General features: G+C 39.5%; 1 protein-coding gene across 1 annotated transcript in view; it reads left to right on the forward strand.

Annotated features, from left to right (window-relative positions):
* The first annotated feature begins 10,634 nt into the window (after positions 1-10,634).
* The window catches only part of SNTG1 (syntrophin gamma 1), a 312,845-nt gene continuing 296,804 nt past the window's right edge, over positions 10,635-26,675 (forward strand). Inside the window, exon 1 of the mRNA XM_066330927.1 lies at positions 10,635-10,955. The gene's annotated coding sequence lies outside the window, so the exon portion shown is untranslated. The remainder of the gene's footprint in view (positions 10,956-26,675) is intronic.

A 26,675-nucleotide genomic window follows, 5' to 3' on the forward strand; every position in this document is an offset into this window, starting at 1 on the left:
TTGTAATCCCAAATGAATATCCAGTTTGTAATCACAAAGAATTAATTACCATCTAAGACACTCCTATATGGAACCACATCAGTGTCACACATGATGAACAGATATTGCTTTTAAAAGCCATTTTATAAATACAAAGCAATTGTCAGAAGTACTTAAAAAACCTTCTAATTGGAAGTTTTAAAAGAATAAGTCATTCTGTCTCCTTCTTTTTTTTTTTTTTTTTTTTTTTTTTAGATTCTGCTAGTCCTGAGAATTGCTGGGAGCCTGAAAGCACAGCTGTCATTGTTGGTAAAGAGTGTGCCCATAACTGTTACCAGTCTAATAGATTTTCTCTTTTTATTAGTTTTTAGACAATTTTTTAAATCACAAGTCAACATATTCTCAGCATTTCCAACCTGATTTTCAACTTGCCACTACGCTGCATTTCCATATTTTGGAAGACATTTGTCCACAGAAGTACAATATACAGGTTGCATAATTGATGTTCATGCTGTCAGCATTGAAACACTTAAGAAATGTTTTATTCAGGTATCATTGGGTATTTATGCTTCATGTAGTGTAAATTATTTTAAGAAGTAATGGTTTTATTTATTATTTACATGTGAATTAAAGACCCTTTGTGAAGACAACACTAACAGTTTAGCAATCAGTAGTTCAGAGCTCTTGTGCAACTGAAGTATTTTGCTGTATTCAGAATAGTAGAGCCATGGTTGCTTATTGTCAAGGACCTGTACTGCGTACGTTGCATGCATGCACACAGCTCCCCACAACCCTCTCCATACACCATTTAAAAATTATCATTATTCCAAATTCTGGGAAGGGCTCTGTATTGTACTATTGCTCTTTCTTTCTTGGAGTCTTAAACACAGCTGGATAGAATACATAAATAACTGTTCATGTCTTCACACTTTGAATGAGCAACAGTGAACAGGAGAGATTCACCGACTACACTATCAAAAGAAAACAGCCTAAAGACAGCTGAACTGTTACTATTTGAGCAGCTTGCAGCTTAGTGAAGCCTGCAAAATAGCTCAGGGTTAAAAGATCTCAGGGTGTCTTAAGACTTTAAGCCCCATTATCTAAGAGCTAGTGATATTAAGGAGGCTTGGGGGAATGCAGTTTCATGAAAGATCTTGGATTATTGCTCAGGCTAGAAGATCAAGGTTAGGAGGGTCGATGTGAATAAATCTGAGTTTGCCAGACAGATGTAAGAGGTTTTCTAAGATTCTTTTTAACTCCAAATGTCAGCCTTCAGAGTCTCTCTACAGGATCTTCATGTCTGGGTTGTAGTTTTAATAGGGTACTTAATCACAAGAGACTGTGGAGTATCTCCTAAGTGATTCTCCTCTGTGATGCAGGAGCATTAAACCATTTCATGACCAGAGGAAGCCACAAGCAAAACCTGTATTTTAGACAAGAGAACAATAGAGACCAGATAGAACCTTTTGCCTGATGTATCAGAAAGAATCTGAAGGTTACATATGTGAACCCCTCTCTTTTCATCAGAAGTAAGCTTTATAACAACAACTGACATATTTCAGCTTTGACTCCTTTTTTTTCCCTCAGTATTCCAATCTGTCAAAATGTGTCTTTCTCCATGAAATGGCTTTAGGTGAACAATCTTTTTTCACAGCAGAGAGGGAGGCAGCATGCTAATGTAAAGCTTTCAAACTAATCAGCACAGGTGTTGAAAGCAAATTATTTGGCTATTGGCAACTGTACATCAACTCCTGTACAGGAGCTGCTGCATGAGATTGTTCCAGCCTTCAGTTTGATAGAATGGCACAGAGAAGCTTTGATACAGATAACACCCATTAATACTATCTTGGTTTCAGATGTCAATCAGTCATAACACCTTGCAAAAGCACTACATAAACTAGTACATGGATTTTTTTCTATAAACAGAATTAGTCAATTTTTGGGGGGAGAGGGAAGGTGTTGTTTGTTGCTTTGTTTGTTTGTTTTGATACAATGTCTCTGTTGCAGAAAAGCAAATTTATCAAAAAATACATTAATCAAATTTATAAATTTGTCATTTTGGTGGAGAGCCACAGTGGTACCAACTCAGATTTACAGAACTGCGGTTTGAAATAAGCCTCAAAAGAAAGGGATATTATCAGAACAAAGAATACTTAAATTTTTATCTTGATAAGGAAAAAAAAATCACTGTACTGAATTAAAGAAGAAAACATTATAAACTTTTCCACTGATGCTAAGGAGGTGTTAAGGCAGCTTTTCTGAATTTTTTATGTCTCTGGAAAATTATGAGATATTTTATCAACACCACAGCACTTCCTACCAAATAAAAATGTACTTTCTCCCCATTTCTTATCCTATATAACTTAAAAATTCCCCAAATATTTAATTTCTAAAATGCATGCATTGTATATATTTAAAACTCTGCTAGCTTTTTACCAAACTTCATGAAAATCCTATGGTTTTATTTTTGTTTCTTTTGCAAGTTATTAATCAAAAGTGAGAACCAAATGTTAACCCCAAATAATAACTCAATCTTTTCCTTTAAAATTAAGTAAAAGACAGAGTTAACACTTATTTAAAGCATTCACAATATGTTGGCATCAATATCTAACTCACTGACTACTGCCACTTCGAAAAAAATGACAGGAATTCATATTTATTTTATAGCCATGCAAACCTACTCATGGTGGATTTTCCTAAGGATTTAGTAACTTTGTGATAGATCTCTGACCCATTTATACTTAGTCTCCAAGCAAAATGTGCAATGAAAAATAGGATGCTTTGAGATGCATGCCTACTCTTCCCTTTTTTTTAAAGCTGAGACACCCATGTTGAAGGCTAATTAACCTATAAAAACTACAGTGTTCAGCTATTACATACTGACAAGTGGTTTGTTTTCATCATGAGCAAGCTGCAATTAATATTTGAATACATATTAAGTCACGGCTATTTTCATCACATCTACTGATAATACCAGATCATTTTTGATAGGTATTATTAAGGGAGAAACAGATTTAGAATATATTTAAGAGCAAATTTACTCTTCCGAAATAAATAAATAATTCAAGTTGGTTTATTTAAATAGAACTTAGTTTTTTCCTCAGTCAACTTCCATTTCCATTGTGATAACATGGTCTAATAAAATAATTAAATATGTACAGAAGAGACAAAATTAATGACTTTGCTACATACTTTTGTAGCAAAAGAAAGAAAAGTGCCTTTACGAGCGAATGAATAGCTACTGGGTAAAACCCAGGAAAATTTACAAAAGTCAGCAATTGAGATTCAGATAGAAATTGATCATCTGAACAACTTCCATGTCATCAAGGACAGAAAATAGGTTGTATGTTGTTTCTAGATTATTAAATGCAGTTTAAGGCATTAAAATTTTAAGGCTATAATTCTGCAATATTTTTTGCAATTTTTTTGCAGTTCGCATTTATTTTTCCTCCTTTTATAAGGAATTGCTAAAATACTTGGTTAAATTTATATATACTACACTGATTCTGTTTCTTTCCTGTCTGACTAAGGTTTCCAGCAATTGCCTGGGTTGGGGAAATTTCCTGCAGGAAAGGAGAGGATAATTTAGACAGCAAGACCAGAGCACTGATATGGGACTCAGGGGATGCAGATGTCATTCTTAGTTTTAGCAGATCTCACATATAACTTGAAAAAACCCACCACATTTATTCCATCCCTTATTTTATTTCTTTGAAAAACAATTAAAAAGATAGAATACTTACAGAGAGTTAACACTTGAAAAGACAGATTACTGTAAAATACAAGTAGATGTGGATAATTCAAATTCATTCCTAGGTTTCATTGCTCCTGAATGCCTCTCAGTAGGAACACTTCAAAGGTACCCTGAAAAAATATTCTTCCCTGTATAAAAATTAGAAAAAATTTGTGCATTTCTTATACTAATTAAAAAAACCCTGTTCATGACTTCTGAATGAAAGGCCGTGGGTAGTTTTTTTCTGTGAGCACAACAGTGCTGGAATTGCATAAGGGCTTGCTTTGCCTTGGAATCAACAGCTCTTGGGAAGTGCTGTATCAGAGCTGAAGCTTTAGCTTGATGCCTTCATGTTTTTATAATGAGAGATAATCTGGCACACACATCTACAGAACAAAAAACCTTCATGATAGGGATGCCCAGGAGTAGATTTACTTCAGAAGTAAAGAGGTGCAGTACACATGAACTGCATTTCTATTTGAATCATTCACTAGACCCCCATCTGTGAGTCTTTTTTCCCAGCTTGACCTTAGACCTGACTTTGTCACTATACCAGCCTGGTCCCCAGGGGCACTGAGTCTTGCAGCACCCTGACATTCTGCAGGAGGGTGTCCTGCAGTGCCTGTCCTACAAATCCCTCAGCTGTAATTCTGGAGCAGCACATCAAGGCAGAGAGGTCCCCAAGTGCGTTTCTTCCAAGGAATGGATAGAGAAGCCAGATAACGCTCTGCTAGTTACATAATCTGTGTCAGACTGAGGCAGGGAAGCTGACATTAGTATACTGTGACTAAAAGCAGACTGCTTATAAAGGAAAACAACAACAAAACCAAAAGTGTGCTTTTAATTGTATTTCTACTATTGTCCTTTATCTCCATTTTGGTCCCTGGAAACCATGGAAAAATGGTGAGGCAGCAAACTGAATCCTTTCTGACAGACAGCTAACCAAGATGGCCTTAAAGGCAAGGGGGACTGGCTCTGCTGAGAAGAAAGGGCTGTGCAACATGGGACGAGGGCTGAGCAAAGATCAGCATCACAGAGCTCTACAAGACTGGACTATTAGGAGCTGTCTGAGTAAGAACCATGTCCATGTTCAGCAGATGGCATCAAGAGTGGTGAGAGAAGCACATACCGATGTTGGGAACTATTTCATATCTGCTGAGCTGTTAATCCATGGATGGGAGAGGTAGGAAAACCCCCAAAACTTCAAGACTGATGGAAAAGCAATCCCTATTTACTCAGCAGCAAAGGATCTGGAGTATTTGACTCATTCATGCAGTGAAGTCACACAGTTCTGACCTATAGTCAGTTTCTACAAGAAACAACAGAAAATGGTACAGCTACCAGAGCCCAGATGGTTTCCCTAGGGTTAAGTGCAGGTCATGCATGCAACCCTCATGCATTGTGACAGAAAACCACTTAGCTTTTACAGGTCTGTCCAAGTAGGCCAGGTTCTTACATTTTCATATGCAATGAGTATCAGCACAGTGCTCAGCATACATACACTAGTATGTTCCCCACACCATGGGACACCTACATCCCCTTCTCTGCAGTACAGACACCATTTCTTGCATTTAGAGCAAACACTGAATTCATTCACAGAGCACCACACTACTGTTGGGGATCTGAGGAGAAAAATCTGAGCTGAAGCAGCTGTCCTTTCTATTGAAGGTTTGGAGGGATGCTGTGGTAGCTCCAGGGTGGGAAGGCTTGCCTCATTCATCCATAGGCAGAACCACCCCTCCACTTCTTTGGCAGCCGTGGAAGCAGCTTCTTTTTATCTCTTCTCCCTGAGAGCTACAAATGTGGAAAAAACCCAAGCCATCTGAAAGCATTTACTGATTAAATAGTTCTTGCTCTCTTCATCCTCCCACAGGCACACTCCTGGGCCAGGTTGGATATGCTGGGCAGACCATGTCCTAATACCCATCTGCAAGGGATTATCTGTAAAGGGAGAAATTGTGTACCTAAGCCAAACTTCACAAAGTGGATTCAACTCTGGAACTGAGATTTCCACCCACAAAAATTGCCACAAGTATATACAAATGATCTTTAATACCAGGAACATATCAATTATTTTTATAAACTATAGCTGCATCCACATATATTTCAAAATGTTTTGAACAATTAAGTTATCTGAAGATCACATCCCAGATTTGAATTACGTTGTCTCATCTTTTTACTATCACTTCAAAAATTGTGAAGATAATAGAAATAAATTCTTTCCCATCCTTAGTAATATTTTATATTTTAGTTCTCTTATGGAGATTTATAAATTCTACAGAATGTACATTACTTATTTTCAAATTATATTTTTATGAATTATTTTTTTCCAAATGGAAAAAGAATCGAACTCTGCAATGTGTACAATTGATTTTTAAATGCACATAGATGAATTTTATCTCTTTTTGGTGAAGAAATAGGACAATTGGGAGAATTCAAAGATATTTTTTTTTAGTTGAGAATAAAATAGAAGAAGATAATAGATAATTTTCTTAGATCCTACTATTTATAGCTTATGATATTTTTACTTGTCTCTTTTAATTTGTGATACTTGATTTGAATATATTAATTACCAAGTCAGATGATGCTGATAATTTCTTTAAGAGTAGTTAAAATCCTTTGTTAAAATTTTATCGAAATTCTCTCCTAAGTTAAAAATACCCATTAATAAGATGCAAGCCATTTATAGACGACCATAAATAATAACAGTACTGAACATGATATACTGGCTGTGTGTAAAACTTAGGATTAAGGAATGATATTAAGACTATAAATTTCCTAGTTTTGCTTGAGATTCTCTGCTGGTTTCAGTGTATATGGGTTTAAATTCTCCAGACCCTGAGATGATTTGAAAAGCCCAGAATTTCAAAGTAAAAATTCGTGTAGGATTTATGGAATTGCTAATATCCTGTTTACATGTAAAAAGAGGGATTTTAATGTATAAGTACATTTTGTTACAGTTTGAACAAACCCCCATGTCTCTCTTTGGGCCCATGTGAGTGAGAGTTTTAAGTGGATTGACATGAGCTCTTGAGAAATAACTCACAGCAGCAAGGAATATTATGGAATATAGCTGCAGAATTTTTTGGCCACCTACAGACTGTAAAAGGCTATTTTTGTCTCCATCATTTCCCCAGTCATATTTTCAGATTACAAGCCATGGTGACAAATGACACATTATTTTATATAAGGGTGCCAGATACCAGTAAATGGAGTATTTCTGTGAAGCTTAGTTTATACTCATTTTTTGGGGAAAAAAAGGGAATATAGTTGATCTTCTGATATACTTTGTAGAAAGTGTGACATCTGTCCTTGATGGTGTTATATTTGCTACTCTGACTGCTATCTTTTCCAAAAGTGGATATTGAAAATAGATTAATTCTATTCTCACCGAATCAATTAATAACCGACCAGCCATGATGTGTTCCCAGAGGTGGCAGGATCTGCTACAGGAATGGAAAATCAAGTTGCAGTGATGTTGGACAAAAAACACTCCCTATTTCCCAAAGCATCCTAACATCTTTCTTATATATTCATGGTACTTGTCCTTTATAACTGGTAGTTTCTTTCTTCGTGCACGTTTTCAAAGCTTGAGTTCTCTGCTCTTTATTTCCCAGCACCTTCAGAGTGAGGTTTATGTGTGACAGACGTACGCACAAGTGTTGGCTGCCAAATGTCAGAATTCCTGCCCACAGTCAAAGTGAGCTATACTTTAAGAAGAAAAAAAAAATTGGATGCTGTAGTAATTTTACAAAGACAAAAGACAAATGATCTCTTACAGATAGGTAGTCAATACAGTTTTACTTGTGGTGTCACTCACTTGGTGGGTAAAATTTTTCCTTTCATTCTCACATATTTTAAACAATGACAATTTATCTTCATGCTTAGCCTTTCTTTTTTTTTTCTTTTTTCATGGTTTTCCTCCTTTATCACTCCATCCTTGTTGGTGACTTGAGTGGTGCCAGGCTGCTGAAACTGAAGAATCTAAAATAGAAGGCAATATACCATCAGCTTATTATGTGAAATTTCTCAATTAATATTTTCCACACTACACAAAACCAATTCTGGCTCACCTGCTCTGATGATAAATGTTGCTTCACATTGTTGAACATATCTTAAGTTTACCTGACATCTGATTTCTGTATATGTAAAAATCTAATGTTGTGTTTGTGATGCCTGAACCAAAAATACAATACAAATGTAACCTTCTCATTGTGTGTAAAACTGCAAACTTATTTTATACAATGTGTTCAATGCATGTAAAAAAATACTGTACACTTTTTTCACCTGGTTTGGTAGACTTCATCTTCAGCATATTCTCAGTGGTAATGAAACTTGAAGCATATACATATTTTAATAAATGCAGGAATAGTTTGAAAGATACTGCACTAAAATATAACAGCTTCCTCTTGTGAAATGAAGCTTGCTTGCTTGCTTGAGCTATCCACTCTTCATCATCACACAAAGAATGAAGTGGGAGGTCTCCACGAAAGATGACAGAACTTCCTGCAGAGGGGGCAACAGGATATGCACCGATAAATCCATAGGTGACTTTGATAGTGAAAACTGAGGAGCTTGTCCCTGTTGGAATTTGAGTGTGGGCCTGACTCTAGACAGTCATTAAAAGATCATAAAATATTATTTGTTTCCACTTTGTTTAAGATCATCTCTCTTGGGTGTTGACTTTCTCAGCAGGGCATGAACAAAGAGGGTTACAGTTCCACTTCACTTCTGTCTTTTTGTCACTTCTGATGACTTTTTGGTTCATGACATTTCACTTATTTCAATTCTCAGACATGTATTTCAATTATCCCAGCCCTCATATATGTATAGTTTTAATAATTTTTTTTTTCAGTCTTGTCAGGAGAACTGTCAGTTCTACCTATTCAATCTTTCAACCGAGCCACAACAGGACAAATAGCTTAGTTAGTTTGTAGCTATCAAGAACTCTGTTGACATCAATTCAATACTAAGAAACAAGGAAAGATAAAGACGTGTATCTCAAGATGAGAACTGAAGCACAAATCTCTTCAATTAGCCATGAAACTTATCACTGCATTTCCTAATGCATTTATCAACCCAACAGTTAGCTTTATTCTTCAGAGCAACTCTCTTCGCTTTGAATTTAGGTTGCATGTCTTTTTAAAGTCTTTTTAAATCCTTTCCCCCCTAAATAGCTCACTGCACATTATTGAAGGTAATATTTATAAAAGGAGTGTATAAGGAACAGAAACATTTTTTTTGGTGCCACCTTGGTTGAAGAAAAGTCTTAACTGTAAAATGCCCATGACAACCACTTTTCACTACAAGAAGCCTAAAGAAATTGAAGGGGAAAGGACTGCCGGAGGAGCTACAGAAAACCAAAACTCAATCTCCTTTTAGCGGACTTAATTGCGACCACCCTTCCTGACATCCTCAGCCTAACAGCAGAGAATCATTCCCAAGAGCTGGAAGGGCCCCCAGAGGATGCGGGTGAGACCACTGCTGCTCCCCTCACTGCCAGTTTAGCCAAACCCCCACGACGGCCGGGCTCTCCTCCACACCAAGGAGGCGCAGGGGCTCCGCGGGATTCCCTGCCCGCAGCCCTCGGCTGCCGAGCCCGGCTGCCGGCATCGCCGCGGGGAGCCCGCGGGCAGCGCACGGAGCGCCGTGCCGAGGGGCGGCTCCGGCGGCGGCTCCCTTCGGGCTCTCTCCTGCTGCGTTAATTCTCCTCCTGCTTTTGCCACTTCTGGTCGACTCCCCGTCCGCGGGGAGATGCGGCTTCCCCGCGGCGGCCGCCCGTGCGTGTGGGGGTGTGTCCGTACATGTACATCCATATAGATGTATAATATATATGGGTGTGCCTGCGTAAGTGACTGATAGCTGCGTTAGAGTGTGTCATTGCAGCGTTGTCCGACGGGGAGGGCCGTGCCTGCGGGCGATCCCCGGCAGCGCGCCGTGTGCGCTGCTGGAAGCACGAGCGTGCGGAACAGGAGGGCGAGGATCACGCAGGGCTTTCGGGAGGCACGGGGCAGCTTGTCCCTCACTCCTTTTGCTCCCTTTGGGGCCTCTCCTTGTGCGAGGCAGCCTGGAAGAGCGGCGCAGGCTGTGTGCCAGTGGCGGTGGGCGCCGCAGAGCCGTGCTCCGGGCTACAGGCTGGGAGACGGGGCGGGGAGAAAGGCAGCACCGCTGCCGCACCAAGCCAGCCAGGCAAAGTGATAGAACCGGCAACAAATTTCTTCCCTACGTGGGGGGGGTGGGGGGGTGGGGGTGTCGATGTACGTTCCCTCTGGCGAGCGGCCAGACAAAACCCAGTCACACAGCTGGCAGGAAGGGCAGCCCGTGCAGCTGAGCAAAAGGGGAGGCTCAGTGAGGCAGGAGGGGGGCAGATAACTTTCCCGTCGGGCACGGGGTGAGCGGCAGCCGCAGCTCCCTAGGAGCGCTGAGAGCTCCGCGGGCTCCGAGCGAGCGGGCTCTCCCGAGGCCCGGGGAAACACCGCCTCCCCCGGGCGGCCCGGCAGCTCCGGCGCCGCGCCCGGGACCGCGCTGTCCCTGCGCCGTCCCTGCGCGCCGCGGGTCGCGCTCACACGGTGGTCCCAGCTCACGCTCCCGCTGCCCGTGGGAAGCGGCTCCCGCCTCGCCGCCCGCTCGCTGCACTCCGGCACGGGGGCCGGCCCGGGGGAGGGCTGCGCGTCACCGGATCTGGTGGCGCCGGCAGCGGGGCGGCGTTACGGAGCGCCCCGGGAGCGGCGGAGGGGCGGGCGGGGGTCCCGGGCGGGGCCGGCATCGCCGCGCCTGGCTGCGGCCGCGGTGGCGGCGCCGCGCCGCCTCGCCTCCCCTCGGCTCGCCGCGCCTCGCCTGGCCGCTCGCCGCCGCGGAGGGGCGGCGCTGCTCCCCGCACGCCCCCGCCCGGCGCCCCCGCTCCGTCTCCGCGAAGGGCGCGGGGAGCCCCACGCTGCCCCTCAGCGCGGCGGCGGAGTCCGAGCCGGCGGCGGCGGCCGGGGTGCGATGCCGTGTTAGCCGGCGGCCCGCCCCGAGGTAGCGCCGGCGGGAAGGAGCGCGAGTTGCTGGGGCTGTGGCTGACACCATGGGCACCGGGCGGGGGGGCGAGGCGGCCGGGCTCCCTGCGCTCCTCGGCTGAGCCCGGGGATGTGCCGGCGCCCGGAGGAATTATTTTGGAACTAGCACGGAGCGGTGGGAGGAGGACGAGCGGCACAGCGTTTCACAGCTGCGAGGAGGTCGTCCGGCGGTGCTGTATAGGCAAGTAAGCGCTTGCTTCCTTTTCGCTGCGTTCCCTTCGTCTCGAGTGACTTTTCTGTTTTTTTGCAGCTGCTGGTCGCTTGCCCCCCGGTCGGAGGCAGAATGGTCGGCGGCGCCAGCAGCCGTTCTCGGGGGTTATGGTGAGGGGGATTGGTGGCCGGGGTTGCAGGGGAGCCCCGCTCCAACTCCGCCGGAGTCCGCCGCGGGCATCCCGCTGGCGCGGTGCTCCGGTGCATAGCCGGGAAGGGAGCTCCGTGTCCCAGCGCTTCCCACTTCTGCAACTATAAGAGATGATGCCTTCTTACAGCATTTTATAGTGAAAAATGCCTTCTCCTCTTTGCTGAGCTGTAACTAAATTGTACGAGTCCCTTAATTGCTTTCCATCAGCGCTTCTTGTAGGAGAGAGGCAAGATGCGTGTTAGCCTTTCATACGCACTTACGGATTCAGATAGTGAAACCAGAGTTTTGATTTTTATGCCCTTAACTTTCTTGTGCCCTGCCTGGTGTTTTTCTTTGGGATGCTCTTCCTGTGAGGTTATGGTTTGTCCAGCCTTGTTTGTTTGCTTTTAGCCTGTGGATATTTATTGCTATACTTGACATGGCAATGCAACGAAAAGTTGAGTCTAATTTATTTCAGTGTATGCAGGTTGCAGGCAGGGACTAATTCTGCTCTCAGAGGAACTCCAAAGGAAGAGGCCCATGGGGCTGTAATCTCCATCTGAGAACTCGGAGAGCTCAGAGGAGACCTGTCACACTGCAAAGAATGAGTTCTGCTCACCTTTCAGCAGTGATAGTGTTTAAGCTAAGCTGCCTGCCTTTCCCGTACCTGTGAAAAGACTCTGAAATGTAGGGGATAGAGATGTGAATTCTGGGCAGCTTTGGGAGAACGCAGAACTTTTAGACACTGTTTAATTAAGTTTGCTCTTACTGATTTCCTGTGTCTTCTCTATGAGCTTGAAAACTGCAATCTGTTACAGTGACCTTGATGCATGTATTATTATAACATGAAAGCAGCATAAAATAGAAGTATTTACAGAGATTTACAGCCAAGCTCTGATGTTTCACTAGGAACTCAGTCAGTTTCAGTGAATAGTTTCAGCAGGGGCACTGGGCATGGTATGTGTGTAGGAAATAACTTGGGAAAATAGCTTGCTAATAGTGATGAAAGTAAAAGTTAGAGTGTTGGAAACATGTTTCTGCAGAAATGCCACTGCGTGTGAAATGTCTGTTGAGTTTTGGATATTTCGTTTGCTAATCAGTGAAATCTGTACTGAAGGGAGTGTGTGGGGGTGTGTGGCAATCTCAAGGCTTCCCAGGTTAATGCACTTTGAGTTGTCAGCAGCAAGAGAGCTTTTTAGGCACTGAAATACGCATTTTTACGAAGATGCAAGATTGACGTGGTAAGATTAAACAGGATGTCAGTATGGTGAACGTGTAACTAACCCAGGTTTATACGTGAAAGATAAACGAACCCTTTCCCGTAATAGTGGAAGGTAAACTGGCTGAAGAGAGTGTCATTTGTTCCAGTGCAATTTATGGAGAACGTTCCTATGGTTTGTTTGTATTTCCATCTCTCTGACGATGCTGTGAAAAACACTTATAATAACTGCTGCTAGACAGTGGGATGCAAACCTGTCCATTACTTGAAACACTCAACTTATTCTGCCTCATATCAAAAGAAGTATAGCTTTTGGCTAAGTCTGCCTATGGTTCTATTGTAGTAATTCCTTCCTCTGTTGCAGTGTGGCAGGCTTTCACTAGGCATGTGCAAGGGAGAACATGAAACACTGAAGCATGCACTGATCTGGAATTCATTTGGGCTGTGTATTACATTCGAGGTTTCCACAATTTGCTTAAGTAAGTGCTTATGCCTGATTATATGAATAAACGTGTTTTAAAAAATTGTATTAGCTTTGTTACTTCGGATGCATACTGCAGACTCCTCTTCTTCCTTTTTAGTCCTTCAAGCTAATCTAGTGCTATACTCATTCTTTGCCTGGAGAGGAAGAAAACATAATTTAATAATTTACCATTTGGCTTTTGCAGTGTCTTGTCCCATAGCTATGAGATAATCTAATGAAGGTCCCCATCAATGAATTAAAGAACATGGTGCTCTCAACTTTCACTTACAGTCAGATTTTCCTTCTTTTATGTGGCTAAAGAACAGAGTTTTCACAAGGTCTGAGGAAAAAATATTGCTCTTTCTGTTAGAAACTTGAAAAGAAAGGGGAAGGAAAGACTTGAGGTCTTTAAAGACATCATTAAAAACATCCACTTTTAAGATATTAATCAAACTCCTTTGCCTTCACACATTTTCTTTATCTTTTACTTGGTACTTGTCAGAAAGCCTTCCTGCATATTGATACTTTATTTTATGATGTGTGTAGTCCTTAATTTTAGAAATTCAGGACTGGCCATCACACACTTCACTGTAAGGCTCTTCTAGAATCCTCTTTAATGTTCTGTACCCCACTTGGCTTGTATCCTTTGAATCAGAGATTTCCAAAGTACACTACATTCAGCTTTATAGAATAAATTTTTGTTTCAATTTCATGTAAATCTCTTTACTCGAGAAGATTTTTGACCTTGATTCAGAAATTTCAGGGCAAGCTCAGAAGTTATTTTTCTTTCCTCTTTTTTTTTCATGTTTGCTCAGTCATGTTTTTTGGGCATAGCTTTCATGAACTAACAGAAAGACCTGTAAGCAAAATTAACAGCACCAACAGTTAAATGTTATTTTTTTCTAGTCAGCACAACCCAGTTGAATGTGTAATTTCTATTTATTCATCTTAGATTGAATATTAAGACAAACAAACGAGAGCTGTAGTCTGCTCTCAGTTCTTCCCTCGAAAGTGCTCAAGTAATTAGCATTTCTTCATTCTCGTAATTTAACACTGGTCCTTGTTCCTGAGCTGTCCGTATTTCTTCCTGGTAGTCATCACCAGCTCTGCTTGCATTCATTGTTAAAAACCTAAAGAGTTGCTGTGAATGATAAGAAACATCAAATGGATTTAATGGGTCATGTTTCTTGGCCCTTCACATGTTTGTGCTTTCAGGTTTGCAGAGAGAGGCCTGAATGTGATTGGGTTGAATCCCAGTATGAGTCTGCTATATCAACATGTACCTCTGCCAGTACGCTCTGACACTGGCTCAGCATAATTACGCAGACAAACTTCTGTATTTGCTCAGTTTTATCTGCCTTAACGGGGAGTCAGAAAGCCTTACTGTTGTTGTGGCTAGCCGAGATTTTCTGCATTCCTGTTGCAGATTAGAGGAAATAGAAAAAGCATACATTTAAAAACCCCAAAAACCCAGAACTCAAAACAGATCATATCTCAAAGATATAGCTATAATCAACATAATCAAGGGAATGCAGTGAAGTCACATCCAGGGAAATTCACACATAAATTTAATTATCCAAGGAGGGAATTTTTATCCATCTTAAGAAATTGATTTAGTCTTGAGGGATTGATTTAGTAGGTGACATGTCTACCCCTTATGAAGAAGAGGAGCTACGTGATACGGAAACAAAGCTTTTTTCCACTGCACACATCAGTTGTGGCCATCACTGTTGTTTGGGACTCTGAGCCTTATGGTCGTTAATTAGCTAGAATTAGCCAAAAGAGATGGAACACTCTGTTGTGTGATGAATATGGTGCTGCAGCAGCCAAGGGCTGGATTGTTTCTTGAGGACTTGCTCTCTTCAATTTATTAAAGTAATGAGTAGAGGAAACCTAATCAAGAAGAGTGTTTGGGATGAGATTAATTTTATGATTTGTTCTCTGGTTTATTTTGGATAATGTTGGGCAAAACCATAAAAGTTCTTCACTGTGATACTTACGTGAGAGTAGCAATATTTTTGAATGACATATATAAATATATGCAATATATTTGGGATTAAGGTTTTGTACATGAGGCCAGAACATGGATAAATGATAACTGCTGGACATAGTTTGCTGTGCCACTCAGGCGCTTCAGAGATAAGGGATGGATGGTTTATGAAAGGCTGTGCTGTATGTTCCACTGTAAAAAGCAGGAGGTCCCCCATGCCAGGAACTGAGCACAGCAGAAACAATCATGCCCTGAGGGTGGCAGTGGATGTTCCCAGTGTGGAATAAAACTCTGAGTAGAGCGCAAGTCCCACGCTGCTGCTCACAGGGTGCTTTCAACAGCAACTGAAATTCCTGTGTAAGCTGTGGTTGATGTGAAGGCATTGATACTTTATTGCTTTAATACTGACATGGATACTGGGCGTGTAAATAAAGTAACTCATGGCTTCAGGGGTGCTGTGGGTGCAGATGATTGATTGCTGAATTCCACAGGTGGTTATCATCTGGAACAGGGATGAATTTTTAATTTTTTCTATGAAGTTTGCTTCTTGCTCTTAGATTTGGATGTTTGTTCCTTGATTGGTTAAGATTTTGGTTCAAAAGTGTGCTTTTAAAGCTGATAAACCTCAAGCACTTCAGAAGTTTTCATTGCTTGGAGCTTCTGAGATAACACTAGAGGAGGAACAATTTATTAATCAGATGGTTCTGAAGTTTGGCTTTATTTTATTTTTTGTTCATTCTCAATGTGTTTTTTCAAGTAGTGAACAGTATACTTGGTTTCATGTTGGAGATGTTAGAAATGGCATTTTAAGTAAACGTTATATTGCTTTTGGTCAAATTATTCAAATACACTCAGATTTAAGTGTGAATAAAAGCTCTTTGAATAAAACAAAGCACATGCTTTTCCCCCTCCACTTGTTTGTATTAAATTTATTTTAGAAACAGCTTACTCTAAAGTGCGAATGGGAGTGTTGTTTATGACATTCATATTTCTTCTGCTTTCTGTCAGAAACTAAAGGGAATTTCATTGTCTTGTACAAATGACAGACTATCATGAGTGATAGTAATCATATCTTCTGATTGTTTCTTGGTGTAAGGACTGTTTAGCTATTCTAATTGAATTTAGTGTAAAAATGTCATTGATTTCAAGAAGCATAATACTGAAAACTTGGGAATATTTAATTTTTTTTAAAATTTTTGATATTCGTACTTAATGTAGCTGTTACTATTTGCTGTAATATAAAGCACTGATTCTTAATTACAGAATTGTTTCTGAAATGCTTTGCTGTTTTGCATTTGCTATGCTAAATATATCTTCATTCATAATTATGTGAGATAGCTTTCTCTACTTTCTCTATATGCCAAAATGTTTTGATTGACTCTTTTAACAGTTCTGAATAATGAACTGTATGCTTCAGCTTCAAGAAAACAAATGGACATTGATTTTCTTTGACTTGCTTTTGACCCCTAAAGAAGTAAAGTCATCAGAAATATGCTTAAGAGTGCTTTACTCTCTCTCCTATCATTTTATATATATTACAAACAGGCTCTGGGAACTAATCTATGCTAATCACATTTTTCTCAAGTGAGAAGGGAGGGGAAAATCATCAGCTCTACAGTTGTCTTGCAGCTCTAAGTTTCATCACTTACAGCTGTCTGCCTGTATCCATTATCAGCTGGTATTGCAGCTGTATGTCCCTGAATGCAGCAGAACTCACAAGCAGTTCTCACAACTGTTTAATTGGTTATTAAATGGCAAACATTATGTGAAGTGTAACAGTTTGGTCAGTGCAATGCAGTTGGTCACAAGAAACAAAACACGCACTGGTGTCTATGTAGAGTTCCTCACTGAAGACAGGTTTTGAGTAAAAGTCAGCATCAAATCTGTGTCCCTGAAGGTTTTAATGTCTGGAGTGCCTTCGTTCTTTTTCTGTGAGTTGTGTTTTACTTTTTTGTGAAACAGCTTTATGGAGAAAGGTAAAAGATAAAAAGGTGAAACATAGAAGTAGTCTTTTCAAAGTCAACTGGAGAATGGATGCAAGAACAAATTTGGTTTACCGTGCTGAGGAGCCGGCGTGGTTGGCACGTTATGAATGGGGCAAGACAGGACCCTTCCAGGGCTGCAGTTCCTGGCAGGGCTCCCTGTCCCTAAACTAAACAACTCCATTAGCCTAATGTGCAAAAATAGCCACTCTGCTGCTTTTTCAACTTTTTCTTCTCTGTCAAATACAGTGACATTCATGAAGGAGTTTTATTGGAGGGAGAATACTGCAACTGTGCTAGAGGCGTTTCCAAGAAAAGTGTATAGAAATCATGACAGCATCTATGATGATCACCTCTCATTTTATTTAAGCTCGCTGAGATAAGAAAGGAACTTCCTGGATAATTGAATGCGCGAGGAGATAATTTCTTTCTGCACTGCGTCGTTAGTCTTTCAGCTACTTAATTCATAAGCATTTGTCGTAATAGTTCATGATATGCTTCTTTTCACAACTTATTGTCTTATGTGGTTGGGATGTCTGGGCTGGTTCCTTGGTGTGTCTTAATTAAAATTGCTTAGATTTCAGTTTATTAATCTGTTTTATTCATCAGCATTCCTTTGCATTACATTAAATAACTTACTTAACCTCCAAAGGGAGAGCTGATCTTACTTATCAGTGATTATATATTGTATTATTCTCCATGTTTTCAATGCGATTTATGTTTGCAAAGTTTTCTTGTTATTTAGAAAAACCCTAAACCTTCTGATTTTTGGTAGGTGAATCAGAGTATTCATTGCATGCTTTGATTAATGGAGAAATCCAGTTGTTAAGAGTGATTTGATATTGCCATTTGTCACTATCCTGTACAACATGCCCTTTCATGTGCATCTTACTGCCTTTAACAGCTTCATGATGTTACAATACTTATTTCTGAAATGAAAATCTGAAGGTTGATCTCAAGCATTTTTCCCGCATGTGGTACATCTTATACCCAGCCACATTAATTGTTTTCTCAGGTCTAAGATTCTGTATTTTTTTGTGCTGTGCTTCCATGTGTCTGTGTGTAACTTTTTATTGAGATTAACATAATTCTTTATAAACCCTGTGTTTACAGCACTGAGTCCATGACTTTTTCCTCTTTGAAATTAGACTTGATTTTTGGTTTTACTGTTAGCTCTTTTCTGTTATATGTTACCTGTATTTGTCTAACTGCAGCAAAGGCGTTTTTTGGGGAAAAAAAACCCCAACATTTTGGGAATGAAAAGTTAAATATTTGGGCATCAGTTGTCTTTTGGAAAATTACCAGAACATTACCTGTCATCTTCCTTTTAGTTTAAAGAGTATGAAAAGACATAACATTTCCCCTGGTAGTTACTGCATGATAGTACTGACCACTGTGTGTATACACCTGTATGCCTTCTCTACAGGTTTTTGATGGCTGTGGAACTGTGAGCCTGAGATCACAAGTAGCAGGGGTCATAAAGGTCTAGCCAGACTGCATGAAAGAAGGCAGTAAAATATAGTGGGTTTGCTTTTTCATTCTTTATGTTGTGATAGAAAGAGGATATATATGACCCTTGAAAAGAGGAAAAGGTGAATTGTCGTATTTCTTGACAAAGCACAGAGAGAGCTGCAAGAAGAACAGAAGCAAGATATTTGATGAGAGAGCTTCTGTCTGTGTTTTTGAGGGGAAAGAAAGAGGTGCTTTCTAAGACTACAATTGTTCAGTAATCTTCAGAATTGCATCCTTGAAATACAGACCTGCTGCTTGTGAAGAGTTCTGCCAGAAAAGTATTCCCTTTCTGTATGAGAAATGTCTGGGTAAGGCTGTTGTTTGTGTCATTGTTCTCCAAAAGTTCCATGAATTCCCTGTATTTAAAGCAGGAACTCATGTACAAGAATTCAGTTGCACCCTTAGATGGACTACTTCCTTCTGCAGGTACATCTGTGGATGTAGTTGAGAAACTCTGGTTTTTTGGGCTGTCTGAGGCTGGCCTCAAAGTGCACAAGAAGCAGCAAGGAAATACATGAACATACATGTAGCTCTGTCTTAAGATGAATTCTGCCATAAATTTGGCTTCCTATACATGGCTGTTTTTAAAATAGACTCTATAATATTCAGAAGTCAATGCCGACTACGTGGAGTTATGAACCTCATTTCACAATTCTAATTTCTGTAGGAAAGTTGTTTGGGCACATTACTTTCCAGCAAGTAGACTTGGGAAAAACAGCTGGAAGCACCTCGTGGGGCAACTCTAAAAATATAAAAATGTGATTTGGTGCCTTCTAAATACTGATTCTGCTTCAGATAAAGTAGATGAGAAGGAGGCTGCTTTCATGGATCAAGTGTCAATATTACTTGAGTTACAAAGCAATACACCAGCTTAGTTTATATTCCTGATTTTATGGCAGCAGAATTGTCTTTTCTTGATGGCAAGAAGTATCTTAGACCTTCCTACATATAATGCCTCTCTCTGGAGGCATTTAAAGTGCTGAAAAGAACCTCTGCACAAAAGCTTGCAGAACAGTGAAGTACTTTGAAGTTCTGCAATTACAGCTAAATGTCATTTTCTGCAGGTTTATGGCACATAAGTAGCTGGAGATGCTACTGTGGGAAAAGCTAGTCCTTTGTTTTTAAAGAATACACCTCTTAGCAGTGAACTGTATTTATGGTGTATAAACTGTCCTGCTGTGTGTTGGAAACCTATGGTCAAGATGCATCTGTTTCTCAAAGCTTTTTGTTAGCTTAAAAAGAAGGTCAAGTTATGTAAATACCATCTTTATTTGAAAGATTTTCTTACCACCATACATCTGAAATACACTTGTATTTAGAAAACAGGATAAACAACCTGAAAACATCTTTTTAAGTACTACAATGTAATGCTAGACATCAAAATTATGGTCTCTAATACCAGCTTTGCTTTCACAGTACTGGGGCCCATTTGGGGTGAGTATTAGAGACAGTGTTTGACTTTTTAGTTTCAGACTATGCAAATTTACTCAGCATAGTGAGTACTCTAGATTGGGAATAACTATGTACCAGTAGCACATATCTAGGCAGCCTCCAGTTTAGGGTGAGGGTTCCTCTAGAGTCTGCAAATCAATCTTCAGAATGATGTGTAAAACTTTAAAATAATGGGAAATTAAATCCATGAAGCAGTAATTTAAAAAACTAACTCGGTGTGTTACATGCAGCAGATCTCTGAAGCGAAGGGTACTGCTGCTTAAATCTGAAGGTTTCTGTAGGTACTGCTGCTCACAATCTATAGCTGCTGGAAATGAGACACTGTATATTATTCTCTGTTTAGAGAAGTTTTTCTTGAAGTAATACTCACGGCAGTTGTATTGCTGATTTCCATAGCAGCCTGCCTACAGTTACTTGGAAGAAGAGTGCAGGTGTTTTGCAAGAGCAGGACAGGCATGATGTGTTACTGAGTCAGCTCCTTTCTCAGCCATGTGGAGGATGTTCTTCCATTGCATGCTCGGTTTTCATCAGTCTGGGAAGCTCTTGATTTACTGAAGTACTCAAGGCAGCTTTTGAAGTGTGAAATTACTTGTACGATGGGCCCTTCTGTCTGAGTAGCTACCCAGTGTGTAAGGCCTCGCTGAAGTGCTCCTGTTAAAAGCTTGGACACAATATTTCTTCTACAGGTCAGTGAACATGTTGCAGGTGGTTGCTTGTGGCAAACCCCACAACTGGGGCAGGTGTTCTGCCCAAAAAAGCTTGGGCTCTGTTTGTCCTCACAGCCATTACTGATGTCTCTTCCTGTCTCCCATGTTGCACGTTGTTGCCCATCATGTCAGTTGCTCCAATGTTTGCAATCCATCAGCACCAGGAAGGCTGTGCATTAGCTTTTTCCTGGCTAAATCTTGATTGGTATCTTGCAGGACAGCATGTGATTAGCTGTGGTTTTTTATGAGATTCATAGTTCTGAGACTTACTTTCGGGAAGTCTGTGAGATCCTCAGCATAATAATCCTGTAATGGTGTGATGCAGTGATATGAAAGTGCGTCATTCAGGGAAGAGGTGGTACGTGGGGAGTTTTCTTTGTCATTTGTATGTACAGCAGTGAGTGTACATACAAATGTACACCTTTTTGAGATAAATGTGGCATCATGATAGGAGTGACATGATAGTAAAGAGTAAAACTTCAGGAATAACACTTGTTTCTATTTTTGGTTAGTGATACATACATACAGAGAATATATTTCTTCTAAATAGCCATAAGGCATGTTTTTTGCTTTTCAGCCAGTTTTTCCCTGAAGAGAAGACAAAATTGGTAATTTGAGAACAGCTCATCCTGATACTTCTGCGATGTATCCTTACGGCTTCCAGCTTAGACAGTGTATATTTTACACATTTTTGTGTGCATACATGTGTTCAGAGTAGATAAAAGTCTGTAGCAGATAAATATCATATACGTGTCAAATATGATAAACTGTGTGCTTTTCAGCCTTGATAGCACTGGAATTTGGAAATTTGTAAGAAAGCCATCTTTGATCATGAGAACAGCAACATTACATGGCTGGGTGTTCTTGTGGCTTCTATTACACCAATGTAAAGTAGAGAGTGGCCTGTGCTTGTACAGGGATTGACCTTCTTTCAGATAATCTTTCTCAGTCTGCATACCCTTCTCAAATCTATTCAGAAGTACAAGTGAGGATCATCTTCCTGGCCTGTTAAATCTTCTCTTTACATGCCTCTGCTAGTTCTTCCTTCCTCACATCAAACTGAACCCCTCTCTTTTGTTTTCAAGGGTTTTGTTTAGTAAAGCCAAGCATTAGGTGCTGTATTTAGCAGCTTACTGAGGTTTTTGTTCTTACCACCGGCCCATAACTGTCTGAATTGCCTGAAATTTCAACAATACATATTTTTCTGTCTCTTAGAAAAGTAAAAATGCTCTGCTTGAAAAACTGCATTTATAGCATTCGGTTGTCACCTTGACTTCTACTAGGATGCTTGCAGAGGGTTTCCATCTGGAACTGATTTCAAGCCTAAATGGATTTTTTCCAGTGGATCATTTTCAATAGTTTTGTAGGAATAGCTTTATATAATTTGGTGAGATCTTAATGCCTATTTCTTTTAATAATGGAAATTCCTTTTTTCACATTTTTGTCCTGTTAATCTAATAATAGTATCTTCTGTTTGTATACTGCAATATATTAATATATCCTGGCTCAAGGCATGGAAGTAGTGTTTTTTGTTTCAATAACTACTCTTGACTAATTAATTTTAAACTATGTAATGTACATTTCTTTGGTGAAATTGCAGATACTTGATATGAATGTTTTTAGACATCTGCCTTGAGGCAGAACATAACAGACAAGGGCAGATTACCTGAAAAATTACTTTCAGTTTGTTAAGATATCCCGGTTTTTTTTATGGAGGAATCTTCAGCATTTGGCATCAGTTGCGGCAGTGATAGGTGTTAGGTTCCTTGGACTTAGATCTGTTTGTATTTTTTCAGCAACAGAAAAAAATTCAAAGTGTCAAGAGTTTATTTTAAAAATACAGGAAAATGATTTAAGAATGAACATCTTGATCAAGAGAAATTACACATTACTTTTGAATGTACAGTGAATTAAAAAAATGCAGTGAATTAGTAAAGAGATGCCTTGCTCTTGAATCCAAACTGTGAAGATATGAAGTGTAGGGAGGCCCAAAAAGAAGACCTGGATTCTGGTGTTCACTGGCTCCTCTCTGAGTTACCATCATGCTCATGAAGTGTTGGAGTGGGCAATGAGCATTCCAACAAGCAGGCAGTGCTGGATGACTGCACAACTCACCTGCCACCTCCTTGGAAAACAGAGCTTGGTATACTTCGGTATACTCCATACTCTCTTCCTCAGAGGTTGCAATCCAACAATAACATAGAAACCATCTGTACTGCTGGAAGAAAACAGTGGTGAACCTGTTTTAACTAAAGACAGGTGAGTGGGTGTGGTTTGTAGGCTGGTCGGAAACTGTGTGAACAACTGGTTGTTAAACTGGTCTGTTACATTTTTTTTCAAATTGTCTTATCTATACTGTAGAATTTTACCTCAAGCTTTTCTCTGTGTAATATTTTTGTTACTGAAGTTTAGGAAAATTTCAATATTGTAAGTTTTAATTTAAACCTACTTTTTTCAGTTTGGCAATGCCAAGGGTATGGAATTGAGCAGGGTCTCAACAGTGAACTGGAACTCTGAATTGGATTTACTCTGTGATCATCACATAGACTTGTGCATGTTGCATAAATTTCTTTTGGTTCATTTATCTCATTTAGCTTAAATTCACACTTTGTGCACACATGGTTAGTACTTTGAGACTTCATTAATGAATGATTACATAAAAGTTTATTTCCAGTTGTTAGAGACAGTGGATGCATATAGTGTGTTAGATACTGATTTAAATGTGGTTTTGGTTTCTCAAAAATGTTTTTCATGATCTCATAGCACATTACTGTATACTTGGTCACTGCTTTCTCTGATGTATTACTTTTTGGAAGAACATTACGCAAACCTGTAAGATAATTTGATTTGTTGTAAGAGCCTTTAAAATGGATTTGCCTAAATCTATTCTTGACATCAATTAAATTTATTATAAAGTCATTTTTGCTCATTTAGCAGTTTCTGTCTTAACTAATACATTGTAAGGAAGAACACTTGGAAGTTTTAGAATTCATACAGTATAATAAACACAAAGGGATCTCTCTGCAACCATTCTGTCTCTGAATAGAGCCACAACTGTTAAATAAATGTTTTATTTTCTACTACAGCACTGTAAAAGGAAATAGTGGGTAATTATTTAGAGAGCTATAAATTCCTTAAGTAAATTGCATTTTTTTTTTGTATTTAAAAAAAAACCAGCTGAACAGATGGGAAAGTAGCCCATGCTGCTTCTCAAATTCTGACTTAAAAAAAATCTTTTCGTGCATTAGTATTGAATTTCAAAACTGCTGTGTGGGCAAATGGTCAAATTTGTATATGAATTTGTTACGACATTACATTTTTCCTGTTATTACAATAATTAAAATAAAACTGAAATATAGGTATAATTTGAAGCAAAGTGGAAAGATAGCCTAGCTTGAAGCCAGCTAGAAAACACTGTCAAACCAGTTATTAACATTTGCTTTAGGATGACTTCACTATCTTACTAAATACTCATGTTCTGGCAAGGCTTCTAATGTGAGAGGCATGTGCATGTGGAATAAATGGAAAGTACTGAGTAAATAGCATAATAGTAACAGTCTAAGTTTTCCCTTTGAAGTAGAGAGAGGAGAAATGCCCATATTGATTCTGTCTGTCCTGCAGCAACTCGACAGCTACTCATTCTGTAAGATGAATCAGCAAGCAAGTGTATTAATTGCTGATATGAGACATTAAACCACTTACAATTTATGTTTTGCTATCCTGGTAGTCAACAGATGCCTGTTAGGAAAGATTTGTCTCTGCTTTACTTTGAGGTGGTAGGCTATCTATCAAGAATGAAAGCTCATATCCCTGGTGGATGTGTTAATTGCCAGTTGGAGTCATAATGGAAACTGTGTTATCCAGCTATGTGTTTGCACAACAACTTTTAGGAACTTTCATTGTCAGTACAGCTCCTTGTATGACACATTTTGCTGCAATTGAGTGTGGGGAAGAGACCTAAAGGCTTCAGACATGCAAGTGCTGCCCACCTTTCACCTTTGTGTGGGAATATATGAGCAGCATGATAGCAGAAACTTCATTTTCCTAGACAGTCTAATTAAAAACCAATCACCTCTTTACCAACATATTCTACGGTTTTCTGTTACTCTCTGATGCTTGGTCTACTGTGTTGTATTTCAAAATACAATTGTGTGTTTATAGAAAATGTATTGTGAGTCCTAGTTAAAGCTTATTTTGGCCAAATTGGTGATTATGATACAATGGAGAAAGGCAGTTCATTAACACAGATAGGGATGTGAGACATAGGCTTCCATTAATTTGTGTGAGTACTTTTTAAATTATGGCTGGGAGACTGTGAAATTTACTTTAGTGTTCAACAAATGGGCTAAGAGAAACAGTGATCAGTGACAGAAGGCATTTTGCAAGGAAACTGGATGGATGGATGAAGGGCTTCTGCTGTATAGTTCCAGGCTCTGCAGTTCATCATTATTCAATCACAAAGATTAAAGCAAATTAGAGCTTAGAAACTATAAACCAAGAGCTGCCTGACAAAATGTCCAAAGTCACAGGGGAGCCCTACAAACTGATTCAAATGCACAGGGATAAATTCCAAAACCCTTATTTGTGTTTAAATATTTATTATAATTTTAACTTTTTATTTTCCGATAACATATGTCACTTTCCCATGCCAGATTTCCAGTCTTTGAAAGAACAGTAAATATTTCTCTCTTGCAAAAAGAAGAGTCACTTCGTACTCTCTCATTCTTGTGGCAGTAACAGGGGATTGTACTTTGAAGCATTTTACTTACTGATTGGAAGTGAATTTTTTTTCACCAATGAGGGTGTGGTGTTTTTTTTTTTTTTTTTTTGGTGTCTATGTTTTTTGTTTGTTTGTTTGTTTGTTTTTTGGTTTTTTTTTTTTTTTTTTTTTTTTTTTTTTTTTTTTTTTTTTTTTTTTTTTTTTTTCCCTAAGTGATACCTAGCCCTCCAAGGAACTTTATAACAAAGTTTATTTATTCTCCCTGTGTTTTTGGGGACCAGACGTTCCTAGAGTTACTCAGATTCTCGCATATCCATACAGTGTTCTTGAAAATTGAATGTAGCATTCAGACCTGCAATTTTAAACCTTGTTAAACAAATTGCCTGTAGCACTGAGGGAAGAACATCTCTTTGGTGGCAAAATTGGCACAATTTGTAAACTGGCCTAATGCATCCGTTGGTTTCTGTTCAAATGAAAGGTGGGAAACGTGTCTGTCTAACTGAGTGTATTTTCTATAAAAAGACTAAAATTTCATGGTGATAAATTCTAGTAAAATTTTGCTCCTGGCAAAATATTGATGCATGTATGCTGTGGATCCCCAGGAAACTGTGAGCTTTATTCTGAATTGGACTTGTGAGTACTGGAAAACGTTTGTTCGCAGGCATTTTTGGAAGTGACAAACCATCTATGTCAGTGTAGTGTGTGCTTTAGAGGCTTTTCATATCCTACAAAGAAGGGAAATACCTTAATATATCTTAGAGGTTGGGGTAAAGAGCAAAAGAGAAATCTGACGGATATGTAATTCAGCTTGGCTGTTTAAGCACTGTATAAGAACTGAATGCAGATCTGTAGCAGAATGAGGTGAGGAAGGTGGTCACATGCACTCTTTTCATACATTCTAAGACTGCTAATCTGAAAGGCTAGTTCTTTCAGGATCAGTATGATCACAGCAGGATCACTATGCAGAAAATCTTGTAAACACATACATATAATTTTAAAAATAAAATTTTCAGCAAGAAGACCTTTCTAAAATTTGTGTTCAGTAATATAACACAATGGTGGGTGGTTCTGTGTTTTCACATTACTTGGTTTGCTGATAATATTGTTTATCTTTCTTAAATTTTTCATCCTCTTTTAGTGAATGTGTGCTTTATATTCAATATACTCAGGTTGCCTTACATTCAACTGCACAAAAAAATTACTTAAATCTGATGGCATCAACCAAGCGGAGAATGTTTATGATAAGGCAATTCTCTTTTACCAAAGGTTGACGGATCACTACTCTAAAGCTGGGGAACAAGTCATACAAGTTTATATCACAAATGAAAATAGTGATGTATGTCTAACAAATTTGGAACTCAATGAAAAAAGATAAAATTGAGTTCATTTGGTCTAAAGCCAAGAGCATTGCTACAGGGAGTGTATAATGCACTGTGATATAATTTCCAGTGGTAGCTTTATGAATAAGAGGATAGAACATATAGAACTACTCAGACAGTAAAAAATTATGTGTAGTGGGC

This window comes from Sylvia atricapilla, chromosome 1 (genome assembly GCF_009819655.1).
Source record: "Sylvia atricapilla isolate bSylAtr1 chromosome 1, bSylAtr1.pri, whole genome shotgun sequence".
In the NCBI taxonomy this organism is placed as follows: Eukaryota; Metazoa; Chordata; class Aves; order Passeriformes; family Sylviidae; genus Sylvia; species Sylvia atricapilla.